At 41.1% G+C, this 19,105-nt stretch overlaps 1 protein-coding gene across 1 annotated transcript in view; it reads right to left on the bottom strand.

The window, feature by feature from the left end:
- Positions 1-18,785, bottom strand: part of P2RY6 (pyrimidinergic receptor P2Y6) — a 103,300-nt gene extending 84,515 nt beyond the window's left edge. The window contains exon 1 of the mRNA XM_074304015.1: positions 18,399-18,785. The gene's annotated coding sequence lies outside the window, so the exon portion shown is untranslated. The remainder of the gene's footprint in view (positions 1-18,398) is intronic.
- Between the last annotated feature and the right edge of the window lie 320 nt (positions 18,786-19,105).

The raw sequence follows: 19,105 nt of genomic DNA, 5'->3' as shown, positions 1-19,105 counted from the left end.
TTCATCTCCAGATGGAGTCTTTGAAACCAAGAGAAGAACCAGAAGATTCCCCATGGATGACATTTACATGACTTTAGTCAATAATTGGTTGACAAAAAACACTGTCAAACAAATGGATGAGTCATATGGATGTGTTTGTAGAAACTAAGTTGTTTATGTAGACAAATCAGAACAAAGTCATCCACACCAAATATTGCATAAAGATTATCATTAAAATGCTAAAGCTTAGTGAACAATATATATTACATATGAATTATGTGTTTATGTATATATATAATATGCATGTATATACATACTATAGTACATGTGTAAGGAAAAGAAGTGCTGCATAACTGTAGGCTATAAAAATTTAGCACCTACTAGAGACTTAGCAAAACATGACTCAATGATTAACTTTAAGCAGAATCCCTGTCTTTCAAGAACCATGAAATGCAAAATCTTCACATTATAGATACAGACCTCAAGATTTCTTGAAAGATAAAAATCACCAAACTAAATTGGAATAGTTCTATTATAATTCTTATCAGTCTTCTCAAAGCCTGGGCAGACGTAACGCTGATGTCCACAAATTTAAGAATATTTTAAAGTGATTATCACCCTAACAAATATGCACAATCTTCAGGTTGTATGGAATTAATATCTTTCAAAGTATGGAAATCTCACAGTCACATAGAATTCTACAAGATGAACTTTGACCCTGACTTTGGATTCTGTTTGTTACTGGAATGTTCCACAGATACTTTCAGTGATCTTGAAGAGCAGATGAGCTAATATTTTATTCAACCATAAGAAGCAGCTATTGTATCTACCTGTAAAATAGTTTGTTGAACATTAAATACAATAAATAGTATGATATTATTTGTCCTATTCCCCTAAAAAAAAGATGAAAAAAAATGATATGACATTATGTTTATGGAAGAATGGGGAAAGTTTATCAGGACACCCTGACCAACTGATTTCCTCCCTAGTCTAATTAATGAAAGTAAGTGCGAGAAGTGGCTGGTAATAGACTTGTTAAAGTCTTAAAAAAAAGATGTCAAAAAAACCTTATACTTAATTACCCCTTTTCTAGGAGGCATAAAATACTCTGATGAAAAGGAAGGAAATAAAAGGGCATCTAGTCATCGACTGGCCAAAGATTGGTCCTATCCCTAGTGGCATTTCTAAAATCCAGACATAATGTCTATAGAATAACTTGAGTCTGCTAGACAGAGCATTAGATGGAGCACCAGTCCTGCAATCAGGAAGATCTGAGTTCAAATCCAACTTCAGACACTTACTAGCTGTGTGACTTTAGGCAAGTCACAATACCAATTGCCTCCCAAAAAAAAAAAAAAAAAAAGGAAGTCAAGGGTCAAGGCAGGAGACAGTTCTGATGAGTATGATCTCTAAGAGTTAAGTCCTGGACATTGAGATTTGAGCTTCAAAGAAAAATAAACCTAATGACATTAACTAAGTGACCTTCTGAACAGAGACACTGAATCTAGGTAGGAAGAGGAAAGTGGAAGGGAGAGGATGTCCGGTCTCTTCAGTAGCAGACACGGGAGTTGTACTGACTCCCTGCGTTCCCACAGTTGGCCCTCTATTAGCACTCTGAATGTGTACCCATTCTTCCCACTGATGCCATGTGTGTGTAGTTGTGGGAAAGTGTGCACTAGGTTTATGGGAGAAATATTTTATAGCTACGCAGCTTTGTTTTGAGCTGATTGTGCTCTCTTGCTATTATTAAAGGTGAGCACTCTGGTAGGGACTTGTGAATTATAGTTTTAGGAGTATGGACCCATAATGTATCTTGAATTCAAAGAAGTTGAATCTAGGAGTGAAAGTCAAGTTACACCAGAAGGAGGTGCTATATTATAATAATCTCAAGTCATATTTATGTGGTATTTTGACATTACATCTGTTCTTGAATATAGTCTTTCCAATAACCTTCAAAAGGCCAAAGGACAGCACACAATGATATAATGGAAAAATCCATCTACCTCTTGGCAAGGCTGTGTGATATCTTAGAAAGAGTACTGAATTTCATATTTTAGGACCTGGATTCAAATTTTAGCTCTGCCATTTCATGATCTGTAGGATCTTGGGTAAATCACTTCCTGTGTAGAAAGATAAATTTGGACAATATGATATCCAAGGTTCCATCCAACATTTAGAAATTTAGGATTTAGCATTTAGGACCCTATGAACTTAGATTGACAAGACTTAGTTTTTGTTGCCCTGTAGCTTCCTAGAGTATGGCCACTTGACTTCTCACTTTGTTCTTCTATAAAAGAGGAATGATAGTAATACTTGCTTTAGCAGCATCACACATTTATTATAAAGAAAGAGGCTTGTTAACCTAAAAGGCCATAGAAATTGAATCTATGAATATGGGTTAACTCTAATTTCCAGCATTCTCCCTCTTTCCCATTCCATATTTGAGTCATATCGGATTTAAACCAAGATCTTGACTAACAAGGGAAACAACATCATCTCAGAAATAATACATAAGCCTTTAAGTGATGGAGAGTGTGCACAAAGAAATCCATTCTGCCTAGCATGGATGGATCCTACACTTACTTGTCTGCCTTATTGAACTGAAGCTTTCTAGGCTTCACCATGACTCTCCTACTCTTTACCCAGTTATCTTTTATGCTCTGGTTCCAGCATGAGAATAGTTCAGATGTGAGAAAGGAAAGGGTATGTGTGTGTGAGAGAGAGAAGGGGGGGAAGAAAGAGAGAAAGAGGGAGGGAGGGAAGGAAAGAAGGAAAGGAGGGATGGAGAGGGAGAGAGAGAGAGAGAAAGATGAAGCTAAAATTGAACTTGGTAGCCTCTGGAGAGAATGAGTCCTTGTTCCTTAGAGAGAGAACTTTGGAGCTTCAGAACTGAGGGATAATCTGGACATTTGGTAAGAAGTGCAAGTTACTGTCTGTCAACAAACCTAATTAAGTGCTTATCCTTAGGCATATCCTAAACATCAGAGATACAAAAAAGGACAAAAATATTCCCTGATCCATCAGTCTAATGATGGAGATAATATGAAAACAATTGTGCACAAATAAGATGCATACAGACTAAATTAGAAATTATCAACAAAGGGAAGGTATTAGAATTAAGAGGAATGAGGAATGGCTTCTTGTAGAAGGTGAGATTTTAGCTGGGATTTGAAGGAAACCAGGCAAGTCAAGAGGTGGAGAAAGGGAATGAGGGAATTCCAGACATGGCAGACAGCCAGTGAAAGTGTCTAGAGTTGAGATATGAGATGAGGAACAAAAAAATCCAGTGGCACTAGATGACAGAGTGGGTTTGGGTAAGTAAAATGTAAGAATATTCAATAGATTCATATGATGGCCATTTACAAAAGGAGAAAACCATAAAATTTCAGAGCAATAACAATTGTTCCTTCTCTGTTCCGTTCCCTCCACAACACAGTGGGTCAAGAATAGGAGAAACTGGCAAACAGCAATTACTCATGGCTACTTTCAGATCCTCCCTCTGCCACCTTCACATGGAATTTTTCCTCCTTGGTCATTCACCCCTCGTATAGATCAGCTAGAGCAGATCCTTTTTATCTGACACACTTAGTTCCTAGCTCCTTCTCTTCCTTCCCAGGGAGATCAGAATCTGCTGTAATGGTACCTCAACTTTGGCTCAGTCTTCTTTTCTACTATAACTCCTGCCCACAGACTCAGGGATTTCAGTATTTACATGGATGACCAATCAAACTTTATCAACCTCCTTAACTGCCATGTCTATTCTACCTCATTCATTCATTTCCCTACTGGACTAGTCACAGCTTAGTTCTCACTGTTCTATTTTTATGACCTTGATCTATATGAACTTGCTCTTTCTGATCACCACCCCTATTCTTCTACCTCTCCTTTCATATCAATCCTCCTTCTTCTATTCCTCATCCTTACCAGTGACCTCTCGAGCCTTGCTCTCCTTGTCCATTCACTCCAGCTGACTTGTGTCCTTCAGTCATTCTGTCCTCTACCCTTGATTCACTGGCTGCTCTGTCCTTCCACCTGTCTACCTGGCACCGCTGGATCACTCTACTGCTCATCTTTCTATTCCCCTGAGTACAATCGGAGGAAGCAATGCCTCCCACAGCATCCTTGACAAGTAATCTTCCAGCCCTTGCTTGAGTCCTTCAGTAAAAGGGAGCCCACGGCCTCCTGAGGTAGCCCATTGGATTAAAGAAAGTCTGGACAGGAGAAGGAACATATCTTGTACAATAATTAAATATGCAAATCTCTACTTCCCTTTGTCCATCTTTTAAAACATATCTTGGACACTTCCAAAGATGGAATGGTTCTGGGGCTTATTACTTGACCCCTGGACTAGAAGCATCGCTCGTTCCTGACCCTCAGGATTTTCCCATGGTCCTGCCCATCCCTGGTTTCACACCCACCATTCTGGTCTTGGCCAGGCACACTCTCAGGCTGTGCTGGATCCCAGTCATCCAAGTTTCATCCTCTACAGATATTAACAACTTATTTCCCCAAGTCAGAGTATATAATAGAAAGTGAGTAAACACTGGGAGCCCCTGATCCAGCTGAAACAAGGAGCTTTCGGCAATGCTAAAGAACCAGGATATGGACTTCAGGGAAGGAAGAAGTCAGTGGTCCAGCCTCCAGAGAGGACTGTGAGTGCTTGACTGAAAACATTGCAAGTATGCCACAGAACCTGTTCTTCAGCAAAAAAAAAAAAAAAAAAAAAAAGAGAGAGAGAGAGAGAGAAAAGAAAAAGAAAAGAAAAGAAAAGAAAAAAAGAAAAGAAAGAAAAAAGAATCCTCTGCTTGTAGGATTTTATATCTGGGCACAAAAATGGAACCATAAAACACCAGAGATGGGTGGGACCTTAGAGACTCTGGAGCTCAACTTCCTCCTATATCAGATATAGTGTTTACAGCAAGGCCCATTTGATAAGCACCTTCTCCAGCCTAGGATGTTCAGCTTGTGGCCTTCCTTGCCCATGGTGGGTGACACCATCATTAGCAGGGGTTTCCCCAGGGTCCAGCAGAGAGCACATCTGTACTGGCCTGCCATAGCTGTGAGGGTGGTATTCTTTTCCCAGGCCTCCCTTTCCAGGCCCTCCTCCAAATGCATCAGGGGTGAGGCCCAGACTGCTTGCCTCCTCCCTCCTGGGATGATCGACTGTGTCTGTGTGAGTTAATCTCCTTTTCACAGCATCCTCCTCCCACATACAACTGCTTTTGCCTTTTGTGGAAACATTTCTAAATCTGACTCTATTAGTAGAGGCTAAATAAATTCAATTAAAACATTGAATTGACCTCCAGAGAGCTCATCCGGTGCTTTGTTTGTGCCTCTCTGCTGCATTGATCATGTAATATCTTGTATTACAGCTTTTGTATTTGTCCTATCTCTTGCTTGGCTCCAAAATCCGCAGAGCAGGGACCAAGCTGTGTTCATAATAGTGGCTTAATAAGCATTTGCAGAATGAATTGACTTTCACAGACTTACACTTGTAGCACAGGGACACACTGACACTCTCCCAAACACAGGGACACTCACACCTGACAGGCTCACAAGTATACACACCCACCCACAACCATCTCCTCTCTCCTGGGCAACAAGCATCCATCCCCCATACTCCCAGGAGCTGAAATGTCTCAATTCCTCCCGAGATCAGCACTAGCTTCTGAGGAAAAGGACCAGAGGTTAAACATTGCTCCTTTTCCTTATAAATAAAAGAATTACAGGATGCCTCATTTCTCCACAGGATTAGCAGGCTCACACATACCTACTCTGTGGAAGGCTTGGCTGTTCGCTCTAATCATATCTTTGTCTAGACAGAGATGTCGATGGCCAGTGCCATGGAGTGTGCCCAGTTGAAAGCCAGAAGCCCAGGGTTCTAGTCTCACTCTACTGAACTTGGGGAAGTACCTCCTTGTCTTTAGGTTTCAGTTCCATTTGTGAAATGGATGGCATATCCTACACACTGTCTCCTTCCAGGTTCTTTGAGGTTTAATTCAATTCAATCAATATCTATCAATATCTATTAAGTCCTATTATTTTGCATGATCTTATACTAGGCATCTGGGATACAAAAATAGATCCAACTCAGAATTTGCCCTCAAAAGGCTTTCAATCTAATGGGAAGAATGAAAACTATAAACTATAGTAAAGGGAAGGAAAAGATAAAGTCAGAAGAAGGGTCAGTCAGAACAAGTGCTGTTAGATATCTGAGTTGGGAGAGATTTCTTTTGGCTGGGGAAATCAGCATAGGCTTCATGGAGGAGGTGATAATTAAGCAAGGTTTTGAAGGAAGAGACAGATTTGGGAAAAAAAAAAAAAAAAAAAAAAGCATAAGTGAGGAAGGAAGTACAAATTAGGCATAGGGAATGAGGGGCAGGAGAGGACAGACTGAGATAGCCCAATTTGGATAGAGGAAAAGGACAAGGAAAAGGGTGAAAGGAATTAGAATGGAATAAAGATTGAAAATACTTTAAGTGGGGGCAGCTAGGTGGCGCAGTGGATAGAGCACCAGCTTTGAATTCAGGAGGACCCGAGTTCAAATCTGGTCTCAGACACTTAACACTTCCTAGCTGTGTGACCCTGGGCAAGTCACTTAACCCCAGCCTCAGAAAAAGAAAAAAAAAAAGAAAATACTTTAAGTGACTGTGATGTCCATCTGAGGAATCTGAATTTTATTCCGTATTTATAATAATTAGCATTTATACAGCACCTTAAGATTTGCAAAACAATTTACAATTATGTCATTTGATTCTTATAACAACTCTGTGAAGTAGGTGTTATTATTAACCCCATTTTATAGATGAGGAAACAGTTTCAGAGAAATTAAGTGACTTCTCAGGGTCAAATGGCTACTTAGTGTCTGTGCAGAACTTGAATCTAGGCTCCAAGTCTAAAGCTCTCTCAGCTATACCACCTAGCCAGTCATCTGGAGTCAAGAGGAAGCAATTGGGAGCAGACTGGGGAGAGATATGGGTAGACCTGAGGATTAGGATGAATAATTAATAGTAACTAACATTTGCATGGTGCTTATTATATTCCAGGCATCATGTTAAACACTTTTACAGTATTTTATAAAATGCTCACAACAACTCTGTGAGATAGATAGTGTTATCATCTCCATTCTGCAGATTATGAAACTAAGGCAGGCAGAGTTAAGTGACTTCCCCTGTTTAGACTAGTAAATAAAGTATCTGAGGCCAGATTTGAACTCAGATCGTCCTGACTCCAGGTCTAGTAGTAGCATATTTAGCATCATGTGAAGAAGAGATTAGAGAAGGGAAAGACTAGAATCAGGGAGGCCAGTTAGGAATTACAACATAAGAACAATGTACATATATACAGGGGGGAAAAGAATGCAAAAAGAAGTTCAGGAAAGACAGTTACTATCTTGTTAAATTTAATATACCCTGAAAAAGACAAATTGTATGTATCAGAAATTTCAGACAACCAAGAAGCATTTATCTAGCCATTCTATGTGCTAGGTAGGTACTGTACTCAGGGTTGGCAATATTGTTGTTATTGGTTGTCCTCTCAAAGAGAACCATGACATTGAGGAGGTGATGCTATGACATGCAGGTGAATTGAATTAAGCGAGGGAGGCTGTGAAAGGTTACCTGCCTTACTTTCCCCTTCCAGAACCATCTGGGTCCAGTGGCCAGATATAGATCAGGATAAACATAAACTGAAAGAAAGACAATCCCTACTGTCAAGGTGCTTGTAGTCCAATGGGGGAAGAGAATACCTAAAAGAGAATTGGAAAGGGGAGGGGAGGATGAGGGTACCAGTGCTGTTGTATCACATACAAAGTCCAGGAAAGTCAGGAGTGCCACCTAGAGAGAATCCAAGCCAGGGATGGCTTGGGGAATGGAGATTTCATATGCAATCTTAGTGTTTGTTTTTGTGTGTTAAAGTGTTTGTATTTGTTGAGTATTCAGTTTATAAAATTATTTTAAAAGAAAAACTATTGTAGGTACAGGTGAAAGGTAGTAGTGGGCTTGGGGGTATAAGGGAAGGACACAGGGGAGAGATGTTTTGGAAGCTGAAACTATAGTTATTGATTGAGTGAACAGGAGTGAGGGGGTGGGAGTGAGGGAAAGGGAAGAGGTAAGGTTATGATGACTGGGAGGAGGATGGCACCAGCAATAGAGATACAGGAAATTCTGAAAAGAGTACACTGGAGGTATGTCTCAAAGAATAGACCAGTTCTACTACTGATACCTGTGACCTTGGCCTAGTACCTTCCTTTCTCAGGATCACAGGTTTAGACAACAAGGACTTAAAACTAGATGCTCTCAAAAAGCATCTTCTGGTTCTAAACTTTATAAGAGTATGAGGAATAAGGAATAAGCCAAACAATTTATAAAGAATATTATTATAATTAAAGTGTCCTGTCTTCATTTCAGTTACTTCCCAGAGGAATTACAGCCTCTTAGAGAGGGAATGCCCAGTTTGAGTGGTGTCCAATCCCTGACCTTGGACATCCTCTGGATCTGAAGGGGGACACACTTGCCTCTGCTCTGGAGGGTGATCTGAAAGGGCATCTTTGAGAGGAGCAAAGCAAACATTTTGGGGCCAGAGCTAAAGATGAACACATAAAGATGTGCAAATACCAGGTCTATTTGCGTGAAGCAGGTCTTGTCAGGGCTGTCCTAGTGACTCTTTTAGAAGAGAAAAGCCCCCCCCCCCCCTATCTCTGAGGCATCTTAGACTCCAGAATCCACTTAAAATAGACTTCTGTTTTTACCATAGTGTAAATAATTCTATTTTGTACTGGGACCTACTGACTGAATCTGAATCCTGGAACAGCTTTTCTTTAAAGGATCACAATAGTAAGGGGTGAGGAAGATTAATAGAGACTTGTCTGATGTCTGTTATAAGGAGGTGATTTATAACAAGGCTTTTTAAATTGAGTCATGACCACATTTGAATCATGTAACTGAATGTGAGAGTCATAAAAGTATGATTTATTACCAGCAAATGTTTGATCTGTATACCTATTTTACATATTTATATACCCAGTTGTGTAAAAAATCCCTAGGCAGTTTTAAAAACAAATGTTAAAAATTATTTTTAAAATGTAACTAGGGGGAAATTATATATGTATGTATGAAATGTGTTTCTATACACATACACATATATGTATATGTAAAATTTGAGGAGCAAAAAGGGATTACAAGTGGAAAATGTTTAAGAAGCTCTGATTTACAGTACCAATAATGACTTAGGCTGGAGAAGTAAAGTAAAAGACCAGTCTTTGAATATCAGTATAGATGTGGAAAGAAATCTTGCAAATCAAGTCATACAACCATAATTTTAGAACTAGAAGATATCTTAGAGGACATCAAGGGCAAATTTTTCACTTCATAGGTGAGGAAATTGAAGCTGAGAGTGGTTAAGTAGCTGGCCCAGGGTCACACAGCCAGTATCTTAAATAGGATCTGAACTTGGAACTTCAGAATTCAGATCCAGGGCATTATCCACTATATCCTGATCTCTCTCAGATAAGGAAACTGAGGTCTGGAGGGGTTAATTGACTTACCTACAGTCACATAGATAACCCTGACCCTGTAGGGCCTTCCATCCCTCTCTAGGCTCCCAGGAAGGGTTGGGCCCTGCCTCTGTGGCTATTTCTATTCTAATAGTAGGTAGGATCAGCAATAAGAGGAAGTTTTTTTCTATCTTTATATCTGTTCCAGTGTCACTTCCTCCATGTGTATGGTGTTGAGTGACAATGTCTAGAATGAAGAACTATACTCAACCTCAGCCTATTGACTGCTAGAATAGTCAGCGTAGAATATCTATGACTGCCATAGTTTTGGAAATACAAAATATAGTGTCCAAAGGAGGGGCCAAAGAAACTGGGGAGACTTAACCTGGAGAAGATAAGATTTGGGAAGGGGACAGGTGAGGGGAAATGGTAATTGTCTTCAAGAATTTGTGGGGTTGTCTTATGGAAAAAGAGTTAGATTTGTTCTGTTTGGTCTAAGAGATAAGAATTTAGAGTAATGAGTAAAAGTCTAAGGGAGGCAGATTTCTGCCTGATGCAAAAATTAAACTCTTAATAATTGGTTGTAATTGTTCAGTCATTTTCACTTTTCAATTATTAGACTCTTGGTGACCCATTCGGGGTTTTCTTATCAAAACCCTGGAGCAGTTTGCCATTCCTCCTCCAGATTTTTTTATAGGTGGGAAAACTGAGGCAAACAGGGTGAAGTGACTCTCCAGGCTCATAGCTTCTAAATGTCTGAGATCAGACTTGAAATTAGGAAGATGAGTCTTCCTGACTGCAGGCTCTCTGCTCTATCTGTTCTTCCACCACCAATCTGCTGTTCCTAACAATTAGGAACTAATGGAGAGAGGAATTATCTGCCTCAGGCTCACAGGATCAGAGCTAGAGGTGGGATCAGGACTGGACGACCACTTGCCATGGATGTTGTCTAGGAGATTTCTACACATTCAGATATGACTTGATCTACATCCCTTTCAGTGCTAAGATTCTAGAATTTTTCAAGCCCATGTATATGTTGTGAATCACAATTCCTTTGCAAGCAAGATTTTGGTTAGCCTCCATGTTGGCCCGGCATCAGAGGACCTGTGTTCAAATCCCACCTCTGATACTTATCAGCTGCGTGTCACTTGGCCAAGAGACTTAATCTCCAAGGACTCAGTTTCCTTGCCTGTAAAATGATGGGGTTGGTTTCAATAACCTTCCAGCTCTAGTTCTTTTTTTTTTTTTTTTTTTTTCAGCTTTAGTTTTATGATCCATTAAGGAACAATGTGTGATTTCAGACACTTCCAGGGCATCTCCAAAGTCCTAGAAACATAAAAAGGAAGGAGAATGCATTGGGCACCAAGTCCTAGAGGGAATAATCCAAGGAAGTGGGGAAGGGGGGTGGGAAACTGGGTTAAATCATGTACAGCTGGGGCCCCTTGGGGTCATGAATGGCCTTGCCCAATATGGATTTACTCTTATATATGCATGCAAACACACACATGAATGCCCCCCCAAATACCTGGCTTCAAGATTTAACATGCATTGGCCTTCATGGCTTTAGTTGGAGCCAGAAGGGCCTTCACAGGTCATCCTGTCCAGCCCAACAATGAGGTGTGATGGGAGTCAGATCACTAGATGGGGATGAGCAATATACATAAGGCCTGAAAGATGGATAAGGTGTTGCTTTATCTTGTTGATATTTCTATTTCTAAGAAAGAATTTAAGTGGAAATTAAGTGGAAAGAGTGGAGAAGCAGAAATAACAAGGCCCTTGGGAGACAGCCCTGAGCCAACTCAGAGTTTGTATTAACCTAAAGTTATTTGTCAATTTATTTCAACTAGATAAATTGTGAGCTCCATGAGGAGACCACTGGTCTCGTCAGCTCTCAGAACATGAAATGTCCATCATAGACATCAGGGAATGTTTTAAATTGAGATGTCTGCTGAATAGTCATTCCAACAGGCACATTTTTGGGGGGAGTGCCAACTTTTAAAGAACTCATAAATAAAGATTCCTTTGCAAAAGCAAGATTTTGGCTAACCTCCATTGTCCTGTGGCCTCAGAAGGAGATGAAATTCTGGAGATAAAAGCACAAACAAATCCAGTCAGGAAGAAGAGAACCACATGGATGAACAGAGAACTCATTTCTTATCTTGTATTTTTAAAAGAAATGTACATAACTATAATAGCAACAAAACAAAACAAAAACAAGAAAGCTCTCCAAACTGAAAGCTTGCTCCTGAAGATAAGGAAAGATAGTCACTGATCCTATATCCAGTCTACTCTCCACAGCCACTGTCTGCAACCATGGTTTTGCCTCTTTTTTTTGTATCCCTAATACTTGGCTCAATGTTTTACATTAAGTAAGGACTTAATAAATGCTTTTTCTTTCATTCATTCATTCTTTTATTCAGTCAGTCAATCATTTGTTGCAGAGGTGAGGAACTAAAGACACAGAACACCAAGTATACCTCAAATTTAATTAATATGGTAATTAAGTTTGCTGAGCTGTTTCTTCTTTATTACAAAATATGGCTCTCTAGGTGGCAGCTAATTGGTGCAGTGGATGTAGCCCTGAGTTCAAATCCAACCTCAGACATTTACTGGCTGTGTGACTCTGGGCAAGCCACTTAACCCTGTTTGTCTCAGTCTCCTCATTTGTAAAATGACTTGGAGATGGAAAAGGCATCCAGTGCTTTTGCCAAGAAAACTCCAAATGGGGTCATGAAAAGTGGGAAATGACTAAATAATAACATGGCTTTTTGGGAAAGGGAGAGGGATATATTTTGAAGTGAATGTTATACAAAAACATATTTCAATAATTTTTCTTCAAAATAAGAACTTAAGAGGACAAATAATGGAAGATTAACATCTAAGTGGGGCCACAGTCCTGGAATAATAGTGTTGAAGTGCTGATGCTCAGAAATGAGCTGAAATTGGAGATGTATACACAAAGCAATAAATTGGTATTTTTAAATCTATAGTAGAAAAAGAGGCTGATCCAGGAAGGATAAGACTAAGAACAATATCTAGTTTCTGGAATTCACTTTCTTCCCCTTCTGGAAAATAAGACAGAATCTACACATTCTTCATGATCCTTCAGAGATCATTGATTTAGCAATGATATCCACCAATTCAATTTCTTGGGACATTATTCATGTGGGCCTGATGACTCCATCTCTTTGAGGACAGCTAGGAGTTCTCTTACCACCTCCTCGTTTATCCTTGGTTTCAAGTCCTCTTACCTATTTTTGTTCTAACTTTCCCAACTTGAGGAGGAAAAACAAAAGCAGCCTTCAAAACAAAACAAAACAAAAAACAAATCAAGCAGATAAAAAGACTTTTCCAAGATTACACAGACAGCTTATCAAAAGATCATAGATTTAGAAATGAAAGAGCTCATAAAAGTGAAGTCCAGACACCTGATTTTTCCAGATTAAGAAAGTGAGAAGTTATTTGCCCAGTATCACAATTAGTAGGTATGTAGGATGTGAATCCAGATCTTTCTGACTCCATATCTAATGTCCTTTCCTTTACTCCATGCTACTTCCTATTATTACAGAATTATTTTTGAACTTAAAGATTGTCTGTCTCCAGATCTAGTGTTCTCATTTTGTGTCACTCCAGTTTAATGTGAACTCCTCAATCCTAGCCACCTAGACTATTATAATGATTCCCTAATAGGTCTTTCTGCTCTACTTTCTTTTTTCTTCCAATCCACTCTTCACATGTTGCTCTATAAATTCTCCTTCTACAAAGATCTAGTTGTCAATAGCTCCTCCTGACTTCCTAAAAAGTTTAAAATCCCTTTCTTGTGCAACAAGAAAATTGTACAAATATATTTACATATATTGGATTTAATATATATATTTTAACATGTATAACATATATTGGATTACTTGCAATCTAGAGGAGGGGAGGAGGGGAAGAAGGGAAAAATCTGAAACACAAGGCTATGCAAGGGTCAATGTCGAAAAATTATCTGTGCATATGTTTTGAAAATAAAAAGCTTTAATAAAAATGAAGATTAGAATCTTATATTAACACAGCTAGTAAGTGTCAGAGTTGGGCTGAGTTCTAAATCTCAATGCAAATAAGGCTCTTGAGCTGGAGGGCCAGCAATCTGTCACTTACTACTTCTACAATCTTGAGTGAATCCCTTGACCTCTAGCTTTCAAATTCTTCATCTATCAATTAAGGGAAGTGGAATAAATGATCTCAAAGGACTCTTCTAAATTCTAAAGCTATGGTCCTGTGGATTGTAGAATTCCTTAAGCCTTCCAAAGTCCGACTCCACCCTATCTAATATCATTTTATCCCAGTGTCTCAAGACCAGGAGCTTCTTTTTCCTGGAAAAGCCAACCATTTTTGTTTCACCTGCTCACCTCTGTATATTCTTCTTTCAGTTAATCTACTTCTTCCATTAAGGAATCCCTCCTCAAGTTTCTATTTTGTGGAGGAGCCCAGGCTGGTCAGCTTTCATTCCTTTCTTATCTGGGATCTTGACTTTCAGGACTTCAATCATTCCCCCTGAACTAGGAATCTTCATCCCTACTTCCTCCTCACCTCTGCTTTCCCAGGTCCCATTTGTGTGGTATCTTTCCCCATTGGAATATAAACTCCCCTAATCCAATTCCAATTGATCAATGATGGACAGAATCAGCTGCACCCAGAAAAGGAACACTGGGAAATGAGTGTAAACTGTGAGCATTGTTTTTGTTTTTCTCCCTAGATTATTTTTACCTTCCGAATACAATTCTTCCTTTGCAACAACAACAAAATTCAGTTCTGCACATATATATTGTACCTAGGATATACTAAAACATATTTAATATGTATGGGAATGCCTGCCATCTAGGGGAGAGGGTGGAAGGAAGGAGGGGAAAATTAGAAATAGAAGGGAGTACAAGGGATAATGTAAAAAATTACCTATGCATATGTACTGTCAAAAAATGTTATAATTATAAAATTAATAAAAAAAATTTTTAAAAAAAGGAATATAAGCTCCCTGAAAGTGACTGCCTTTCTTTTCCTTGTATTTTATTCCCAGTTTTTATGATGCCTTCCTTTTTCCTTCCCTCTTTCCCTCCTTTCTTTCTTCCTTTCCTCCTTCCATGTCTCCTTCCTTCTTTCTTTCCCTCCCTCTTTTCCTCCCTCCTTCCTTCATTCTCTTTTTGCCAGCTAAATTCCTACAAGTTCTGAAAGCCCATCTCTGTCACTTACTAGCTGTGTCCCCATCAAAAGGTCACTTCACTTCTTGTCTTAGCCCTCTCTCTTTAAAATGGGGATAATGCCATTTCTTGTCCCTCCTATCATCTGAACTATTGTGAGAAAAGAATTTTCTAAGCTTCAAATATCTTAGAAATATGAGCTATTATTAAAACTGTAAACTATTTGTGTGAATTTTCAAAATAGGATTTTTCCTCTATAATATTCTACCTACTATCTATTCAGTAAGCCATATACTCCATTTGTTAGGTGAATGACAGTATCTCCTTGCTCCCAGACTGGGTTCTGGACACATCCATGGCTAGGCTGAAACCACCCTTTGCTAAAGATTCTTTGCATATCCCAGCATACTCCCCCTTCCTCCTCAAATGTCAAAGCCTGGAACCATGGAAGTGATATATTTAGCTTTGTCCCTATTTACTCTGATCTCAGCCTCACGGTCACCCTCCCTCTGGCTCTCATTCTACCTTCTCCAAACTGGGAAATTCTGCTCATTCTCAAGTCCTAACCTTGCCCTCCTGGGCAAGATACATTCTTTGGGGAGGGAGGAGGGGCATCATCTCTGGCCAGCCTTTACAAGCTGTGTGATGCTGGACAAGTTCTTATCCCTCTCTGGACCTCAGATCTCACCTTCCAAAAGAATCTCTGGCTAGCCTGGTTCACCCAAGGGAGAAAGAATTCATCCCGCTTGACTTCCTTGGGACATATGGATTAGTGGGGATGTTCAAAAGTGCTAGAAACTTGGGGTTTGACTCTGCAGGGTTTTGTGTGTGTGTGTGTGTGTGTGTGTGTGTGTGTGTGTGTGTGAGAGAGAGAGAGAGAGAGAGAGAGAGAGAGAGAGAGAGAGAGAGAGAGAGAGAGACAGAGAGAGAGAAAGAGAGAGAGAAAGAGAGAGAGAGAGTGAAAGAGAGAGAGAGGAAGAGAGAGAGAGAGAGAGAGAGAGAGACAGAGAGAGAAGAGAGAGAGAGAGAGAGGAAGAGAGAGAGAGAGGGAGAGAGAGAGTGAGAGAGAGAGAGAGAGAGAGAGGAAGAGAGAGAGAGAGAGAGGAAGAGAGAGAGAGAGAGGAAGAGAGAGAGAGAGAGAGAGAGAGGAAGAGAGAGAGAGAGAGAGAGAGAGAGAGAGGAAGAGAGAGAGAGAGAGAGGAAGAGAGAGAGAGAGAGAGAGAGAGAGGAAGAGAGAGAGAGAGAGAGAGAGAGAGAGAGAGAGAGAGAGAGAGAGAGAGAGAGAGAGAGAGAGAGAGAGAGAGAGAGAGAGACAGAGAGAGAGAGACAGAGAGAGAAGTGGGAGAGAGAGAGACAGAGAGAGACAGAGAGAGAAGTGGGAGAGAGAGGGGGGGAGAAGAGACACACACACAAAGACAGAGAGAGAAAGAGAGGGAGGAAGATAAAAAAGGGAGAGAGACAGGGAGAGACAGACGGACAGAGACAGTTTGAGAGAGAGAAGAGAGGAGAAAGAATGAAAACTTTGGATAAGTAGGAACTGAAGCATTTTTGTGTTCTCTGAGATCAACAAATGGAGACTGCACATTTTGTATCTCCTTCATTGGACACAGGACTCTCTGTTCAAACTAGGATTAGAAGATGATAAGAATTAGGGCTAGAGGAGACTTTTTAGACCATCTACTCCAAACTCCCTTATTTTAGAGAAGTACATGAAGACCAGAGAAAGGGAGCAACTTGTCCAACCACACCAACTACAACCCTAGCCAGTAAGCAGTAGACCTGGATGTTTATCTTGCCCCTCTAATAGCAAATCCAGTGCTTTCTACCACACTATAGAACTATTCTCTCTTTTTAGAGATGGAAACCGAGGTCCAGAGAGATAGAAGAACATTCCCAAGATCACACAGTAATAAATAGCACCTCTAGGTCTTCTGACTCCAAATGTAGCACTTGTAGATTCATAGAACTCAGAAGCGAAAGGGAAGTTACTGACCGATGGGTCCAATGACTTCATTTTTATAGAGGAGAAAATTGAGGAAGAAAAAAATGTATATGTATATCCACATACATAACATAGATATTTTCTAATATATTATATATAAAACATACATTCTCTAATATATAGAATATATATTTTCTAATATATGACATATTTTTCATTTATATGTATACATTTGAAACTCCAAGTGACAAACTCTCTCCCTAATTTGGATCAGTCCCTGATCAGAATTTATTGTCTAACAAAGTATTAAGGGGTTAAGTGATTTGTCCACAGTCACAATCAGGATAAACAGTCAGTATATATCAGAGGGGGAGCTTAAAGCTTCTTAAATTCTTCCAGACTTCGGGTGCAGCTCTGTAACCACTATCCCCACTGCCTCCTCAGGCATTCCTTTAATAGATGATATGCTATGCACAAGATGGAGACTGAAGTGATTTCCTAGCGTCATAGATTTAGAGTTTAAGACTGGGGGAGGGACACTTTGAGATCATTTAATCCAATTCCCTCATTTTATTGATGAGGAAACCAAGGCCCAGAGAAATGAACCAACCGCTAGATTAACTAGTCCTATTAAAATGGGGTTTAGGTATCTACTGAGGGAAGATACAATTAAAGCCGCTAGTTGCTGTGTGATGCTAGGCGAGTCCCTTCCCCAGCTCTGCACAAAGTAGACACGATAATTGTTTATTGAATGAATAATCGTAGGTAGGCGACTTCATGGATAGTGTTGGACCTGGAGTCAGGAAGATCCAAATCTGAAGCCTTCCTCAAACATTTATTGGCTGCATAACTCTGGGCAAGCCAGTTAACTTCTTTCAGCAATCCATTTCATTCATATACCATAATCTATCCAGTTTCTCAGAGTTCTATGAGGATGAAATGAGATAATTTAACATAAAGCACTTGGCAATCCTATATGCATCACACACCTGCTCATACAAATACAATTGGTTCATGCATTCATTCTTCCAACCCTTCTAAGGAATGTTCCCATTACCCTCAGCACACATGCATATAAAAATACATGGACACACACACTTCTTCCCTTCATCGCCCACTCGGGAGCACCAACACCAGGGCATGCACACCACCCACAGCACGTGGACACTACGATACGCTGCACTCACAAACACGTAGCCTAAAACCCATGCACAACTCCCACTACACAAGCACACATCTCCGCCCGCACCCAGAAAGTAGATGCATATCTATTAACCCACTAGACAAGTTCCACACCATACTTACACAGGAGACCCTATTCTGTCAGGGACTATCTGTGCAATCTTGGGCAAATCACTTAAATTCTCTGGACCTCCGTTCCCTGATCTGTAAAGTGGGGAGGAGGGGAGGAATGGGGGAAAAGATCCTTTCCAGACCGAAATCTATGCACAATATATGCCTATTTCCCACTATACACACACCACTCGCAGGCATTATGCACCCATGCACAGGAGCTACAACCACGGGTCCCATCGCTATATTTCACAAATACTCTACCCCACACAGTGACAAAATATACATTCCTGCCACCCTACAGAAAAATCCCTTCCGCGTACTTAGACAAAAGCCCAAACTTGCACACGCCACCCAATCCCGCAATCTCACGGCTGTTCGCCACCCCGCCTCACTACCGGAGCGGGGACCCTCCCCACCGCACACGTGTGCACACAGACCCGCGGGCCAGCCCGCACACTCCCACGTCACACTCTCGGTCCCGGCGGCTCCTCAGGTGCTCCGCCGCTCTTACCTTCTCTGTTTCCGGAGCGGAAGGAGCGGGCCGAACCCGAGGCAGGACTCTGGCCGCCTCTGCGCGTCCCGAGCCCCCGAGCTGAAGCCCAGTCTACCCGGGCTCTGCTGGCCGGGAGGAGGAGAGGGCTGGAAAGGGGCGGGGTGTGGCTGGCAGCCACCGACCAGGGGGCTGCGGTCAGATGGAGTGAGGGAGGGGGACTAAGAGGTCCGGGAGCCGGGGTGGGGCGGCGTCAACGCCTTGGGTCCGGTTTCTTAACCCCCAGAACCCTCCGGTACGGGACAAAAGCCTGGGCCGGGAAGGTGTGCGTGTGGGCGGGAGGAATTTCAGCACTGGCGCGGGTGGATGGCGGAGGCGAGAAAGGCCGGGACGGGGAGAGACATCTGCTTCTAGGGCAATTCTGGCTACGGGGTCTAGAGAGAGCCTGGGACCGTGGCGGAGAGGAGTTTCAGAAGCCAAGTGTTAAGGCAGGCTGGGGTGAAGGAAGTGGGTTTCAAAGGATGTTCATTGACTCCAAAAAATGGGAGGATGGAGACCCCGTTTGGTGGAGTCACGAGAAAACAAGTCAGGGGAGTTCATCAGGACCTGGGAAGTCAAAGCAGTGAAGAGCTCAAGGCGAGGAAAGGGCCAGAGATCGTAGACCTCAGCTGAATTCTATAACCAAGTCCCTTTCCTTTTCTGGGCTTCACTCCTTCCGAACATAAAAT

The sequence above is a fragment of the Sminthopsis crassicaudata genome, chromosome 3, assembly GCF_048593235.1.
Source record: "Sminthopsis crassicaudata isolate SCR6 chromosome 3, ASM4859323v1, whole genome shotgun sequence".
In the NCBI taxonomy this organism is placed as follows: Eukaryota; Metazoa; Chordata; class Mammalia; order Dasyuromorphia; family Dasyuridae; genus Sminthopsis; species Sminthopsis crassicaudata.
Note: the sequence above shows the minus strand (reverse complement) of the source record. Positions and strands in the feature narration are given on the sequence as shown.